Source organism: Rhamphochromis longiceps, linkage group LG15 (genome assembly GCF_057381845.1).
Source record: "Rhamphochromis longiceps isolate RC_006_pf linkage group LG15, R_longiceps_female_GT1.1, whole genome shotgun sequence".
NCBI classification, from domain to species: Eukaryota; Metazoa; Chordata; class Actinopteri; order Cichliformes; family Cichlidae; genus Rhamphochromis; species Rhamphochromis longiceps.
Window position 1 is genome coordinate 11,252,026 of NC_140571.1, and position 16,663 is coordinate 11,268,688.

General features: G+C 39.3%; 1 protein-coding gene across 6 annotated transcripts in view; it reads right to left on the bottom strand.

Annotated features, from left to right (window-relative positions):
- The window catches only part of wasf1 (WASP family member 1), a 67,123-nt gene that overhangs the window by 41,401 nt on the left and 9,059 nt on the right, over positions 1-16,663 (bottom strand). The window contains exon 2 of one of the 6 annotated variants that reach the window (XM_085381509.1): positions 7,807-7,900. The exons of the other annotated variants lie outside the window; for them this stretch is intronic. The gene's annotated coding sequence lies outside the window, so the exon portion shown is untranslated. The remainder of the gene's footprint in view (positions 1-7,806; positions 7,901-16,663) is intronic. 6 annotated transcript variants of the gene reach the window in all.

Sequence of the window (16,663 nt, forward strand, 5' to 3'; positions counted from 1 at the left end):
TCATCGGTCACTTTATAATATCGCACGTTAGGCGGGGGGCAGGAAAAGGGAAGAGGAAGTGAATGGGTCAAGATCACAGTGACACTTCGCAACAACGATAGCACTTGATGAATAAATGCAATATGAGTGGGAGAACAAGCCAGAGATCAGGGATTGCTCATCCATTGTGTACAGGCACAAAGTGGGGTGAGGGACGGCACATGCCAGGAGAGAGCTAGGGGCCTCCTCTGGTGCAGCTCGTTGCACCCGAACAATGAGTCCAACTGAAGGCTCTAATGAATCCTAATGGAGTATTTACTCACTCACACTGCAGCACAATATAGCTCCCGACCCCTCAATGTGGAGCTAGTCAAAGACCTTTTATGTGGAGGGTTTTCAGAACTGCCAGACTACACCATCAGATACACTATGAGATAAGAGTGGATAAAAATGTAAGAGAAAACAAGATGATTTTTGTGTGTTGGTAAATTATACAAGGAATTTTAAATGAATACAAAGAAACCTCAGATAAGACAGAATTTGCATTTCTTTACAAAAAAAACAATAAAAATCCAGCGTTGATCCAATTTGCTGAGTCTTAGTTTGCCATTAGTAGCTGCATCAGAGTAGTTTGGGGAAAAAATAAATATATATTTAAAAAAAAAAGAAATATTTTTAAAAAATAAATAAATAAAAATCATAAGATGACTAAAGTAAGCTGCGATAAGGAAGCCAGCCAGTGGTAAGGAAAGCAAATTGCCTGGGTCTCAAGAGAGATCTCATCATTAAGTGATGTAAAATTCATGGTCTGAACTCTGATTTTTCTGCTGGATCACCATGAAACAGAATCCAACACAAGGCACACATAGAGAGTCTGCATGCGCTCATGCACTGATTCTAAATGTAACTTTTTTGAAATTTCCAAACAATATGCAATTTCCTATTTCATCCACAAGCGTACTGACCTAAGTACGAAGAAAAGAGAAATATTCGGATCCTCTTTGTTAAAAAGATTTTTTAACAGTTGATTTCTAGGATTAACAGTTTGACTGAGCTAGTATGAACTTTGGTTGATGTTTTTTGGGGGGTGGGGGTGGATAAACAAAATGTTCATTCTACTTTCGTTCAACTTAACACTTCCCTATGACGTGATCTAGGGCTGGGCGATATGACCCAAAATTCATATCTCGATATTTTTTAGCTGGATGGCGATATAAGATATATATCTTGATATTTTTTTTAAAGCCATAAGTTGAGAACAAAAAGAGAGTTCTTAGTCACACTGTGTCCCAGATGTCACACGGGCACTTTTATTTACATACAGCGTAGATGTACATGAAGAAATTACTTAAAAATAAATTATCAGCATTTATTAAATAATCATGGTCCATAAATAAAAGAAAACAATGTTGTTTTTGTGCATAACAAAAAACTCACAATTGTGCAGTCAAAATGTAAACTAATAGACGCTGAGCATAATAACAAAGAGACAGATTTCACAGCTGCACCACGTCTCTGAACAGGTGCCATTTGTGGTCCTTATACACACACAGTACGTATCACTCCGCGAGGCTCCTCCCCGGTAGCCGTAATCCTCCGACAATCCATCAAGCGGTGCAGCTCCGTAGCTTAGCAAAGTCATATTAAAACATTTTTTGACAGATTGCTGAGCGCTGTGTACCACATAAAATCGGTTCGCGGTCAGTAAGCACAACCAGAATTCATACATAAGGCGCACTGACGATTTTTGAGAAAATGAAAGGATTTTAGGCCGTGCAGCCCCTCCGGGCTGCATGTCGTTAGCGCGGTTAGCTCGCTAGCGCGGTTAGCTCGCTAACACGTTGACGCCGTCCAGCCCCACGCACGGTAACTCGCTAACGGAGATTTTCCGCTTTCATCTTGTCATTGCCTGCAGGTGAAGCAATGAGGGAGGCGGAGTTGTGTTCATTGAATGAGAGGCGAGGCAGAGTAACATTGCGTAGAGACAAAAGTGGACGAAAGAGAGGCAAACCTGCGGCTCCACAAGTATAATTATAACATAACATAGACTATATCGATATAAATGATATTGTCACATCTTATATCTCGTATGAAAATATATCGATATTTTTTAAAAACTCGATATATCGCCCAGCCCTAACGTGATCAGTATCCTTGGAACTGTAGCTTGCAGTAACAGCATGGTATTGAGTAAAATCCAAGCTATAATTAAAATCTACGCACCGGATGAAACCTCTGCATTCCTAGTATGCTAATAAAAAACATCTTTCATCTGTACATTACACATAACACTTTTCTATTTCTGAAGCAACATAATTCAGTACTTCTTCAGACCATCCTATTTGTGTGCTATCACATTAAATGCACAGAAAAGAAACTGCAATTGAGTTAGTATCTACATGCTGACATCCAGTCACCTGTGGAGGTCAACAATTTAGCTAATGAATCTGGCGTTCTAAATCCAGCATAATAGTTATACCACTGGCACCATCTATAGGTGTACGCCTATAGATGGTGCCATCTATTAGGAAACAAAACAAAACTCTCATACTGACAAACTGAACCAATCTGTTAGACTCTGTTTTGAAGATTTCCTGTGTACTGATGTTTCCAGGGAGGATCTTTGCCAGTTAAGGCACTACTTTGCACAGGAAGTATAATGAGGGATTTCTCGTGCTCACTGCACAGATCTACGATTTCTGTGTCAGTGACATCTTACTTTCTTTTTGCATTGATCCTGCTGCAAATTAAAAATGACAAATTAGCAAGACAGAGTGTGCTGCTAAGCAACAGCCATAGTGACATGAGCATTTGAATGAATGGTCATGACCAGGTGTGTTTAAAACTAGCTACAAGTTTGGTTGGTGCAGCTCATAAAGTCTGTAGACAAGTCTTAATAGATAGACCAGTCACTGCAACCAGCCCTTGGGATTTAAAAATGCAGCTTCAGAGCATTTTGATTCTTACAGCTTAAAAATTAATGCATTTTCTGTGTCAAATTAGCCTGAACATTTTGTCCTTTGTTCAGTGACTCTGGGAACTACAGCTGTATTCTTAGAGTTCTCTATGAACTAAGAACAGCTGCAAACATAAAACACGGGCATATAATCAGTGAAGCTGGCACAGCCTCAGCAAGCCAATGGCACTGGGTTAGGAGTTCAAACTGGCAACGCTTAATAACAGCTGGTTTAAGTCAGTAATGCAGATTTGCAGTGCAAGAAAGCTACTGCAGTTCATTTTCCAAAGAAAACATAGGCAAATAAAATAACTGGGCAAAGCTGAGCTCAAGCTCTATCAACAGGTCTGTTTCTTCCTTTAGCCTATTTAAAAAAACAAAAAACATTTTTAACAGCTGCAGAGGTTAACAGGAGCAGTACTATATCTGGCTCATCATCCAGCTATTAATTTTTTAAATGCCATTTGTTGTGACTGAAATTCTCTTTGCAACACATTTTAAAGCAGCTGAAATGTTGTTACATTTTTAACATAAAGAATAAAATTCTGAATTCACTTTGTTCTTTAGGCAGTAAAGTAAATCAGAGGGTACAGAGATGGAACAAAAAGACAGATTTTTTTCAAATCAGTGATAAAATACTGAAGGAAAGAGGGCCTAATGTTAAAATCAATACCACTGAGGATTTATTAGGTGACCTATCTAAGCCGGACACCTCCCCTTTAGCCAGAGTGTCCAGGGTTTAATATGCTTCAAAGAAAGTGCTTATCAGATTATAGAGAATCAAATCTTGGGGTTAAGAGCCTGCTTCAGACAACTTTTGTGACATTCTGAAACAGAAAAACCAGCGAGTCTGATGCAAGATGCCTACAGACTTATAAAAAGAGTGCCTGTTCAAGCAACCCCCTATTAAAGCTTTGCTGCAGTTGGTGGGAACAGACTGTCAAGCCTGACAGATGAGGTGAGTAGCCAGAGGAGCGATCATATGTACAAAATGAAACAAAATGCACAAATACCCTGATGATGTTGCAATCTTCTGACAGCAACCTACGAGACCGGTGGAGTTTCTCATCAAAGCATGTATTCAAATAGCAGGCCCGCATCACAAGAATAACCGCATACATGCATCAGCCCCTGCTCCCCACCCTCAATTCTTCAACTCACCCATCACAGCAGATCACGTTGGCAGAATATATCATGGCATGCGCCAGTGTGTCATCCTCCCAATTAAAATTATGCATCAGCAGACCCCCATCCCCCTTCTGGGGTGAGTTGTCACCTTGCAGGCCCTCACCAGCATGGTGCTATAACACACAGACACATAGAGACCTCTTGTTGTCGGGCTATAAATACACCTGCAGCACCAGTGCTGTCACTTTTGGCTCACACAGCTATGCTAACTAGGTTTGCTGGTAGTGGGAAACTTTAGAGTGCTTGTGGCAAGGGATAAGGGAAGATAATAAGCTTATTTCCTCGTCTCAATAACTGAATTTCTGACTGCACCATTTCTCATGTTATCCTGTCTGATATGCTGTATTACTTGCAGATAAACAAAAGCTTTTCCTCCATAGTGGTGCAAACTTTATTTCAAACTGAAGGCTTCCTTGGTGGTTTTCCCTCATCTGAGCTCAGCTGTTTGGACCCCGGGTCAATCTGTGGACTTTTTTCATGTACACTTAAGCAAGGCAGTCATTTACCATGATGCCCTGCATATCCTTTTGATCAAGGTAAGCATCTTGGAACACTGGTATTCAAATGATACATATCCACTCGCTGGCTGACTTTCTGAGCTGTACTGATGCTGCCTGGTAGCTGTGAACAATTTTCAAGAGTTGTTTCAAACAACAACAAAAAACTGCAGTTTGTGTTTGTTAAGAATTAACAATTTCCATCTAATATAACATTGAATTGATTGTAAAGGTCTTGATAATAATCAATAAGTAATTGAATCGTCAAGCATAAACAATTTCTAATCTTGAATATGCACATAGGCCCAAAAAAACCCTCCAGATTTTGTTGTTTCATTGGTTTTGGCATGTACTACTCCCTTTACAAAATAGCGGCTGTATAATGGGTTCCTTAATCCGCCACACACACACACACACACACACACACACACACACACACACACACACACACACACACACACACACACACACACACACACACACACACACAGCTGTGCAAGTTGTTCGCCTGCCAATGATGCAATTAAAGGGAACTCGTTCTAGCCCGCTCTAAGACCTCAATCACAACTGCCCCTAGAGGATAGCAAAGAACCGAAACGTTCCTGTCATCAAGCGTTATCTGTCGGTGCGCTTGTGAAGAGAAGTCACTGACTCAACAGTGAGTTTCCGTCCACTATTCTTTACATTCAAAATCTTATTCAATGAAGAACCTTACACTGACTGAGCAGCTGGACACAGGCCACATTGTGATTGGTTACAAAGAGATTTGATCCCTTCGGACGTTCATTTAGCAAACATGCTTTATCCTACTGTAAGACGTGCACAACTAAATATTCATGGACATCTGTGTGCCAGCGTCAATGAGTAAAGTGTCTGATGAACAAATAGACTCAAAGAAGTTTATCTGCTGAGTGCACAGAAACCCACTGGTATGAATAATGAAAGCCCGCTGCTCAATTATAAATGTCTGCATGCTTGCACTGTGCAGCTGCGCTTGTTTGGCCTGTGAGGGAAATTTCATTATACTAACTCCCTTGTTGTTCATACAGACGTGAAGGACATGCACACACAGTTACCAGAGCAGCCACCCCAGTCAACTTAAAACTAAAAACACTAACATTTAAAAAGGAAAAAAAAGAAAGAAAAAATTACCAAAAACTAGAAACACATACAAATTTACAAGCCCAACACAGAGTAGATATATTTGATCCAGCTTAAAAGCTGGTTGGGAGGGCAAAATAAATAAATCAAAACCATTTTCTCACTTTGGAGAGTGAGAAAACGTTAGACATTAAAATAAAAGGCATTTGACCCGATTAATTTTACGTTTTTGTTGCCTTAATATTGACTGGCCATTAGTAGGTAGCCAGTTCCTGTAGAGATCCACTTCCCTGTAGTCCGATTCCTTGGAACCGTTAGTCTGCCTGCCTCTCAATCTCTCTTATCGGTTCTTGCACTCTTGCTACGATCTTGCTCCTCTGTGACGGAGGAAAATAGTGGCACAGTTTACAGTGTGGATATGGAGATTACTTTTAATTTAATTGCAAAAAAGGACAAGTGCCTTGGTAAAGCAGGAGCACCTGCACAGCTAGCACGCAAACGCTAAGCTAGCCAAGTGAAGTTAAAGCTGAGTAAATGCTGAACCGCCATTCACGGTGAAGCCAGCCACTGCTGAACTTCAACACGTAATAAACTAATGATCAGTCAGACTGCAGCCTCTGTTTCTACCTGGTCATGTTTCTACAGTCGAATCACCGTGACGACACTTTGAAGTCCCTTTGTGCTGGTTTTAATTTTTGATTTATGCTCTTGGCTTTGGGTTCATACTTAAATACTAAGAGAAAGATATACATGTTCTCATGCGGATAGGGATTTGTGTTGGTGTGTGGGGCTGTAGCCTGTAGGTTTATATTGTTAAATGGTTATTATGAGACAGTGTGTTTCAGATCATTTTACAGAGTAACATAAAAGTAACGTAACGAGTCATATAACGAATGTCTTTCTCCTGGTGTAATTAAGTAATGTACTGTATTACTTTTAAGTGTTCTGTATATGTGTAATACCTTTTTTACTTTACCTTTTTTGAGTAATGACCCCACACATCACAACAAAGAGGGGAAATACCTCTAACATGCACAAACATTCGACTAAGCGACACATAAGTTGTATCAGTGTAACAATGTAATGTCTTTGATGTGCTGCGTAGAGATGGTGGTGACTGATAAATTATATCAACAATGGAATTGGAATCGCAACATTCTTATCAATTCTCATCTGTTTGGATGGTCTCCAAACGTCACATTTTAGTGATGATAGGCTCAGCTCTGTAGGAGTGACTAACTCTATGATTTCCTAAATAATAACAGTGATGTTGCAATAAGATGACAATGACATAAAAAATAATCAACACCTAGCAAGAGCTGTTGTTTTATGTTTCACTAGTGCAGCTCTCGTTCAAGAAAAAGCTAGATCAGAACAGTCCAGCTGTCAACAAAACACACCACTGATTAGACCTACCAATATTTGGTTGGAATCCTCAACACTCTTGAACTACAATCCAGATATAAAACATTATCTGGCCTGGTTTTCCACACATAGGCTAACATTTATTCTCACACAGCACGCATTTGGACTACTTTTGGCACCTCGGGCTCAGTTTGGTTGTCACATTTCGATACACAATGCTGTGGGGTGAAGTCTGACAGCCCTTGGAGGTCCCCTTACGGGCTGGTGTGCCATACGGTTGAGTGTCATGCCATTTCACAAGCTGCATCTCTGACTGTTGTAAAAGTGTCACAGTAAACAACATTTAGCCAAAATATAGACATCCAAACAACTTCAAACTCGACATCGCACTTCCTTGGATCAAAAGCAAGACAGATGCCAAGTGAGAAATGGATCAATTGTTGGGAAAAGTGAAGAACAGAGACACCCACCCACCCAACAGATTCTTGCTTTACTAGATTACTGGTCAAGTAAAGCAGTTCCCTTCGGTTCAGAAACCCAGGTGCTGCTTTATTTCTTTTCAGCATGTCATTGTAACACCAAGGCTTATTCTCATCTTCTCTAGTGTTGGTCTCATTCTTTTTGTGACTTCTTGAACTCTTCTTCTTGTACTAAAGACATAATTTTAATATTCTTTTACAGTCTTTTTATGTTTCAGTTTCAGACAATGAAATCACTCACTGATGGTAACATCTGCTATGGCGTCGTCCTTGACGTCTGCACAATTTGTGGAATGGGAGAGCAAGACTGTCTCTCAAATGGCAAATCCAAATCTCTTTAGAAAAAAAAAATTAAAAAGGTCATACATTAGCTTTCTAAGAAATAAAGTCATGACAAATTTGAAAAATAGTTTTATTTTTTGTGCATTTTGTCATGTTGTTATATTTTTTTTTTAAAAAAATGTATGCCAAGTCATTATATTTACTCCATCTTCACTATTCATAGTTTTGTTTTGAAGATTCTTTGTGAAAGAAGACTGACATGGTTTCTTTAAAAACAATATTGTGCAAAAGTTTTGAGCCGAACCTCCTATCTTTATATGTTGCTTCCAAGGAGGCAGACTTTTTCATTTGGTCTTGAGAAATAGTTCTCTAGACTTTGAGGGTCTTTCAAAGTTTTTCTTTGGACTTTGAACAAAAAAACAAAACAAAACAAAACAGGATCTTCTTTGATCATTCATACAATGCCAAAGTGTCTGACTGGCAACAACTTTATTTTTCAGAATGACAATGATGCCTATGGATTAAAAACTTACCTGAACAGAAAAAAAAACATATGCCATGAGTTGCCTTTCCTAAAGCCTGGACTTCAACATTATTAAAGCAGTGTGCGATCATCTTTGAATGTCCTTCAAGAAGCCTGGAGAAAGCCTTGATGAATACTTAAAGAAAATATAAAAAAGTTTGTCTAAGAGAGTTCAAACTGAGTTGAAGAATAACGGTGGTCATGCCAAATATTCACTCTTAAGCTTATTAGAATTGTTCAAACTGTTTTTGCCTTATATACCATAAATCCATTTATGTTTTCACATGTTTCAATAATTCACTGCTGCTATTCTAGGAAAATGGATGTCTCAAGACCTTTGCAGAGTACTGTACACAGTACCACGCAATGTATAGCTCATGTATAGCGGTGTACCCTTTTTAAGGTATCTTCTTTATGAATAAAATTGGACAGACTTTCACAGAAGAACCATAACTTCTTCTGCAAGTTTAAAGTTTTCTGAGCTCTGTTCAGAAATAGAGGGTCTCCAGAGAAAGAGAAAAAGGGGGGAATATGAGGTGGGCTGAGAGGGGGATGCTTGCGGCAGAAAAAAGAAAAAGCTGTGTGGGTGGTATCAGGGGAGAAGGAGAGAGATCATCTTTTCTCATTGAGATCAATCCCTGAGTCTACAACAGGGCCTCTGTGTTCTAGGGCAGAGAGGAGAAGTAAAAAAAAAAAATCTGGACAGTAGAAGCTAATATTTCATTGATACTGCAATTTTTCTCATATATTGCAGTACAGTAGGCATTGTTATTCAGTACTGTACAACATACCAATTCACATTCATTTGACTGAAATAAATACCCCAGGGGGAGAACAAGTCAGAAGCAGTTATTCTCAAAATAAAGTGACATGAATCACAAGATATGGCACCCTGCTATGCTGCGCCTGCGCCTTAAGCACTCACATTTTCATGTTGATCACTGCATCACACCTCTATCTACCTACCTCTGGTGCAAAAGTCCAAATTCAGCACACTATAGTTGAACTGTTCTTCTGTCAATTCCCTTTGATCTACATCTAAGAATGCATCATGGTCTGAGACTGAAAAGACGAGAGGAGGTTTGTAAAACAGCTTGGAGGCAAAGTGTATTTCAGTCAGTCTCTCCTGCACCACTGCCTTGAGTACAGTGAGATGTGTTTAAATAAGGCCAAAAAAAAAAGTCTTTAACTTCCAAAGTTTATATAAATAATTTTTTTAAATTTACATAATAAAAACCAAACAAAACAACCAGTTCCATAATTTTTTTCCTATGCAAATTTCATATGTTGAGACAACCTGAGACATGCACGCACAAGGCACACCTACCATGAACCAATGTGTTTGTGAATACAACAATAGCAACATCCATTCAAGACCATTCAACGAACCCAGTAGCATTTGGCAGGAATTGCGAAATGGTTATATGAGAGAAGCAAGAGGGAAATCAAGGCAGATTTGTGGTCTAAACTAGACCGATCAGACAGTGCCCAGAGCAGCTGTGCAGACCTCTCATGGGCTGTCTTGTGGCTGTGTGCAATGTCAGTGTTTGTATCTGTGCATGAGAGATGATTCTGAGAATATGGCGCCTGGAGACCAGAACAATGATGGTTAGTGAAGATGCCTTTGCTGTGAGGAGGCTTAAGGCGGCACCAGTGGTACAGAACAGCAGGGCTGACCACTGGGGTGATATCAAGTGCTCATTTGAGCAAGCTCTAACTGATTCAGCTAACTATAACATTTTCTAATGATACATTCCTCAAGCAAGCATGCCATGAGCTGCATCCTCTTTGTTCACACTGTAGCTTACCAAAACCAGGGACGGTCAACTAGTGTTGTGCCATGTCATATCAAATTTATATGTGAAATAAAAGTGTCACAGCAATGACATTGCGACCCCAAGTGTTCACGTCCTCCAGTACAAACAATGAGATGAGCCAGGGATGTCTGAGATCAGGCATGTTGCAGCATGTTGCCTTCCTCATCCTGGCTCTTCCAGAGCTTTCTTCCCATTATGAGAATGCACTGTCACCAAGTGCGTTCTCATAGCGGGTCATCTGGTTGTTGGGGTTTTCTCTGTATCACTGTAGGGTCTTTACCTTACAATATAAAGGGTGTTGAGATGACTGATTTGGCACTATATAAACAAAATTTATTGAATTGATGCCCTTCCCAACACAACCCTGTGTCTCCTGCCAGTCTCAAACTGAGTTGTTTGTAATGCAAATTTGCAACATACTTCTCCAACAGCTCTGGAAAATACACTTCATTTTGCTTGCACAAATAAATGCTTCTGCTTGACAACTGCATTCCCCAATAAAACATCACCATTTTTTAAAATTTCATCATGAATATCAATATTGCACATTTCCTTTAAATATCTTGATATAATTTTGAGTCCACCCCTACTGTCAGTCTAATTGTGACTTAGAAATAAATAATCAGTGTTTAAATATAATTTAACTGACTTACCAAAAAGAAGTGTCAAGTTACTTGACACCGTAACATAATGCATTTCTCACCAGTGTTGGTCACATTACTTGAAAAAAGTAATCAGTAACTAATTACTGAAGAATCCGCGAGTTTGTCTGTGAATTTCCCACTCCGTGGCAGCGTACTCTGTGCTTGCTCGGACATTTAGGGTTTTTTTTAGCTGTAAAAATAAGTTTTCTTCCCACGCAGTGAACAGCGGACGCTAATGTTTTTGTCACTTTTTACGGAATCAAACTCAAAGTAAGGTCAGTACTTCCACGCTTTAAATGCTGCACGCTCATACTCTCTCCCGCACTCGATATATTATCCGTTGTTGATCTGCACACAGCTGTTGCCATGAAAATCGCACTCGCTTACGTCACTGTCATGAGAGACACTTGCAAAAAATAAAAAATAAAAAATCATCACGGTTTTAGTAATGCAGCGTGCTTACGGGAAAGTGGCAGTAATCTAATTACCTTTTTTGCAATAGTAATCCCTTACTTTACTTGTTACTTGAAAAAGTAATCGGATTACTGCCCATCTCTGTTTCTCACTGCTGACTTGCATTTGTGTAAACAACGACAAAGAGCCACATGGGTCAGTATGACTTGGGTCAAACACTAATTGAGCACCTTGAAAGTGTAACTAGTCATTAAACAGATGTAAAACAAAAGGATATAATAAACTACAGTATCAAATACATATCTTAAACCTAAAAAATGATAGTAATAGGTGGTCCTACAGTAGCAGCCAAGAAGGCAGAGGCCAGTCACTGCCCTTTAGGCCCTTTTCCATATATAGAAACAGTTTGCTCATTAGGGGTCAACAGGTCAGCCGCAGGCATTTTTTGACCTGTGCCTTCTGATATCTCATGACCACCACACTGGCTTCCTCCACCTTATGCACACGCACACATTTAATCCTGGACGATTTTAAAATCCCTCTGCAAGTCAAAATGGTAGATGCTAATCTAGACAACTGGGTGGGAGGAAAGAATGAATCTCTACAGAAAAAAAAAAAAGAAGCTAAAGCAAATTATAAAATGTGGTCTAACAGGCTTGTATTAACAGTACTATAGAAGATTTGACTCAATTAAGGCTTTGGTCATTCACTTACTCTGTCATTACATTGAATAATGGTAATCTCCAGGCTTACCAGGCAGTTTTTCCAAGCAATGAGAAGACATTTTTATATTATGGCAGACTGTTACTTAAGGTGTCTGCATGATTCAGTTCACTATATTCAGTGAATAGGAGCGCTTGTGTGCATGCTGGTCTACAGACACAATCCTGTCTTCCATCTGCATCCACACACATGGACACACATACACACACAAGTCATCCATATAGATTTGATCATTAGATCAAAAAAAAAAAAAATCCAGTTTCTTGTCTCTAGAGAAAGCAATACGGGTGACAATGGTACAAAGATGAGGGAGACAAAGCACCTCTTGGTCCCTTTTCTCCCTCTTTCTTTTGGCTGTCACCAGGCATTGTGAGGCTCTCTGCTCGTCTCCTGTTGGCACATCTTGAAAGGGAAGCAAAATCCAATTCTTCCGACAGGTAGAAAGCCCCTGACTTGCGTATTCCCTCTACCTGTTTGCTTCTGGGGTTTTTTTCTCTTCTTATCGGTGGGCATATTTCAAGCCTCTAGTCTCCTCAGCCGCAATAAGTGAGGCTTGCGTGTGTGTGTGTGTGTGTGTGTGTGTGTGTGTGTGTGTGTGTGTCTGTCTCTACACAGGCAAAAGTAACAGACGAATAAGAAAGAGACATAATCTATAGTAGCCGTTATCTCTGCTCCCACACGATTCTTTGTTATCTATTACGGTTGGTCAAACTTTGGCTTCTCTGCCACCCTCCTCATCACTGCACCCCTGAGAGTGTGTGTGTGTTAGGATATCTGAGACACCCTGCCCTTGTCAATCATAGTCACCACTGCATCATTCGACAACCCAGAGCTCTCGATGCTCCTCTGCTACTAGATAAGCACTTCCTAAGCTAAACTAATAGTCCAGCTCTCCCTCCCACACATAAGAGCCCTTCACTTTGCAAACATAGAAGTGTCTTCCGCCCCTTAACAGATATGCAGGAGAAATTCAGGAAAAGAGGCCCCTTGCAGTAAATACACTACATATATTAATCAAGTAAGCTCAGACTCAGGAACAAGGTTCGTTAAACTCCCCAATGCATTTTAATAATTTGTGATCCAAATCAAAGCCCGGGGAAATAAGTTTCTTCTATTTTCTATAACTAAGCAAAATTTGGGTATTTGCAAGGAATAATAAGACATTCAAGTTAATGCACTCTCTCAACAGCATTTCGACTGAACAGCTTGATGGTTAGTGGAAAATTTTCTAGAACGGCACCAACTACTGCCTGTGTTTACTTTGGCAAATTTTGTGCCTTTTTACAGTGAAGAAAATGCTAACACATGCTAGCATGTTAGCATGTGGCTGTGAGCGAGCTTATGGTGCTGTGCCCATATTGCACATGCATGAAAGAGAAGATCAGGGAGGCTGACTGGCCAGTCACCAGTAAGAGCCGAGAACACTGGCAACTGATTCCAAACTAAGTTCTCACCGGCTCCATTTTGAGAATAACCACCGTTGCCAAGCAGCAATAAGGAAATTATATTCATGCAAATTAGTTGCATGCTGTGCGTCAAAGGTTTGCATGTTTGTTGAGGTATTTCCCCTGTTTGTTGTGATCACTGTTAGAGTCGTTACTCAAAAAAAGTCATCATTACACATATTACACAAAACGCTTTTCTTAAGGGTAATGCAGTACGTCACTTAACTACTCCTGGGAAAATGTAATTTGTTATAGTACTTGTTAAATTACTTTCATGTTGCTCTTTCATGTTACTCTTTAAAACAGCTGAAACACGCCATCTCATAATCGCCATTTAAACCTGAGGCTACAACCGCACTGACCAACACAAATTCCTAATGAGTACACACATCTCGAAGATCTTTCTCCTGGTAGAATACAAACCTAACCGCACAAAGCAAAGATGAAAACAAGCACAAAAAAGCAACCGTCACATTGAATCTGCTTTAGAAAAGGGAACAGGTAGAAAGAGAGGCTACAGCCTGACTGCTCATCTGTTTGTTACTTGTTAAGTTAAGGGTCTGGCTGCTGGGGTCGGCAATCACTAAGCTTTTACTCTGGGTTCTTGCCTAGCTTAGCTTAGCATGCCGACCTAGTAGATGCTTGCAAAAAAACAAACTTGTGTTAGCAGCATAATGCGGTCGTTTCTTTCCTGGATGCAGTTTTCTACTTTACCACGTTACCATTTATCTCGCCCTTTTGTGCAATAAACATAAACGTGCATATCCATGCTCTAGACTGCCTCGCTATTTTCCTCCTCTGACTTTCGAACTGAAAACAGCTGATTATAGTGAGAGTGCAAGAACTGATAAGCAGGATCAATAGACAGGCAGGCTAATGATTCAAAGGAATTGAACTACTATGAACTGGTTTTCTACAAGAACCGCTTCTCGATTCCAATCTCTAATATGCTCTCTGTTTCAGTTGCAAGGAAAAAAAATCTGAACATTGAAAAAAAAACCAATAATAACAATAACAATAATAAGGTGTGAACAACTATGTTTCCACTCTCTTTTTTGATATTAAAAATTAAAATAAATAAATAAATCAGGAAATGGGATTTTTGACCTTGTCAATGAATGATAAACCTAAGGGTGACAGGTTTGCAACAACAAAATACAACAACTCATGAAGTAAGCATGTTAGTGTTAAGGAAAGCAATGAAACCAGTGACTCTTTTAGAATCAAACCGTGATAGTAATACACTGACAATATAAACTTATCTTTTAAATTTGATAACTTGAATTAATTAAATACATTTTTAAAGATTAATATGGTTTAACTTATATAGGAACTAATTTTATTTAATTTAAATCAGAAAAATAATGTTATGAAAACCGTGAAATAAATTTGATTCCCCCCTGCTTGTTGCAGGTGTCTATAGAAAGTGAGAAGGTAACTGTCAGGTGTTTGCAACAGCTAAATACAATAAACAACTCACCAAGTAAGCATGTAGGTTCTAATGAAGGCAATTAAACTAGTCATGCTTTAGACCATAGGTGTCAAACTCTGGCCCGTGGGCCAAATTTGACCCGCAGCCTAATTACATTTGGCCCGCGAAGCCATACCAAATTACTATTAAAGCTGGCCTACTGGTATTATACAGCTAATATATATATATATATATATATATATATATATATATATATATATATATATATATTTGTTTAGTATTAAGCTTTGCTTGTTCCATATTCAGTTTTCCAGCAAAACTTATTTGAGTCCATAAGAAAAGATTCATTCTTATTTTCAATAAATATTAAAGTTAGCCCGCGACTTTGTTCCAGTTTTGAATTTTGGCCCACTGTGTATTTGAGTTTGACACCCCTGCTTTAGACTAAGACCTTGATGGTAGTATAGTGGCAATTTAAAATAAGCTTTTAAATTAAATAACTTAAACGAATTAAATAGCTCAATTGGCTGAAAAAAAAAAAAAAAAACTACAAATATTCTTTTTTTTTTTTTAATTAATTATGCATTGGGAAAATTATATATAAAGCTCTAGGCAACATGTGCCCTTGTTTCTTCTGCTTCCTCTCTGTTACCGTTACTCTCTGTCACCTTTCCTTGCACTCACTTTAAATCTGATCAATCCTTCAGACATGGCTGATGTACAACTATGACTTAATGTTGACCGCAAAACCAGCAATCATGAGCTTCACCGAAAGCAGTCAGCAGTGAATGTGCAGCTTCTGCTTATGTAAAGTAGGACACGACAGAGAGGAATATAATATATATGTGAGAGGCAGTGGATGAGAGGTGTGAGTGAGACAGGAAGCACACAGGAAGCTTGTAATGAAGAAGGCGAGACAAACTAAGGGAAAAAAAGAAAAAAGAAAAAAAGCTTTCCAGCAGGCCAAGTGCCGAGGCCAGGTCTGTCTGTCAGCACCCATCTGTCCTCCTGAGGCTACGCAAACTAGACTTCTGCCTCAAGATGCCGCTAGCATTTATACAACCAAACACACTAAAGTAAAATGGTTCTTTGACCTTATCCTACACTCCAGGAAGGACCTATGTGGGCTGCCTCTTTACTCTTTAGATAGAGGAGGATGGCTTTCCTCCAGGCAGCTCACGCTATGCTAATCCAAATAATGACCTGGCATTTAACCAGCTATAAGGCTGATTAAGCAAACACAAGCAGACAACATTCTTTGGTGAATACCCATCTCCTATATGTCATAATCTGCAGCTCAGAAGGGAGTGCAGATTATGACAGAAAATCTTCATCAAATTTAATACTCAGAGAGCACCTTAAGTGATCACCCACCATCCCAGCGATTGACTCTTTTTTTTGGCTCTTGCCATTATGGATTGCTTTAGAGCCTAAACAAGGGCTGAATAACCTTTCCTGCAAAACAACAGGACCATTATTACTGCAGTCCACATGCCACCGTTCACAGAACTAACTTTTCCAGGTTATCACGGATGTTTCATGTGGTCCGTATGTATTTCTGTGACAGTTTTTAAATGTGACCATTGTGCTACTGAATTTGAATTTACACCTTGCACCAATAGGTTGGAATAAAGGCACGCAAACGTCTTTAAATTTGGGAGTAAAATTTCAGGCGGCAACAAAAACCTTCCAGATATATGTATGTTATTTATCCAACTGGTGCACTAGCCTGAACACCTGCCATCTGGGGTGTACACTGCATCTACACCCTAGATGGCAAGATAAAGTGAATGCATTTTATTTTCATTGTGCACTTAT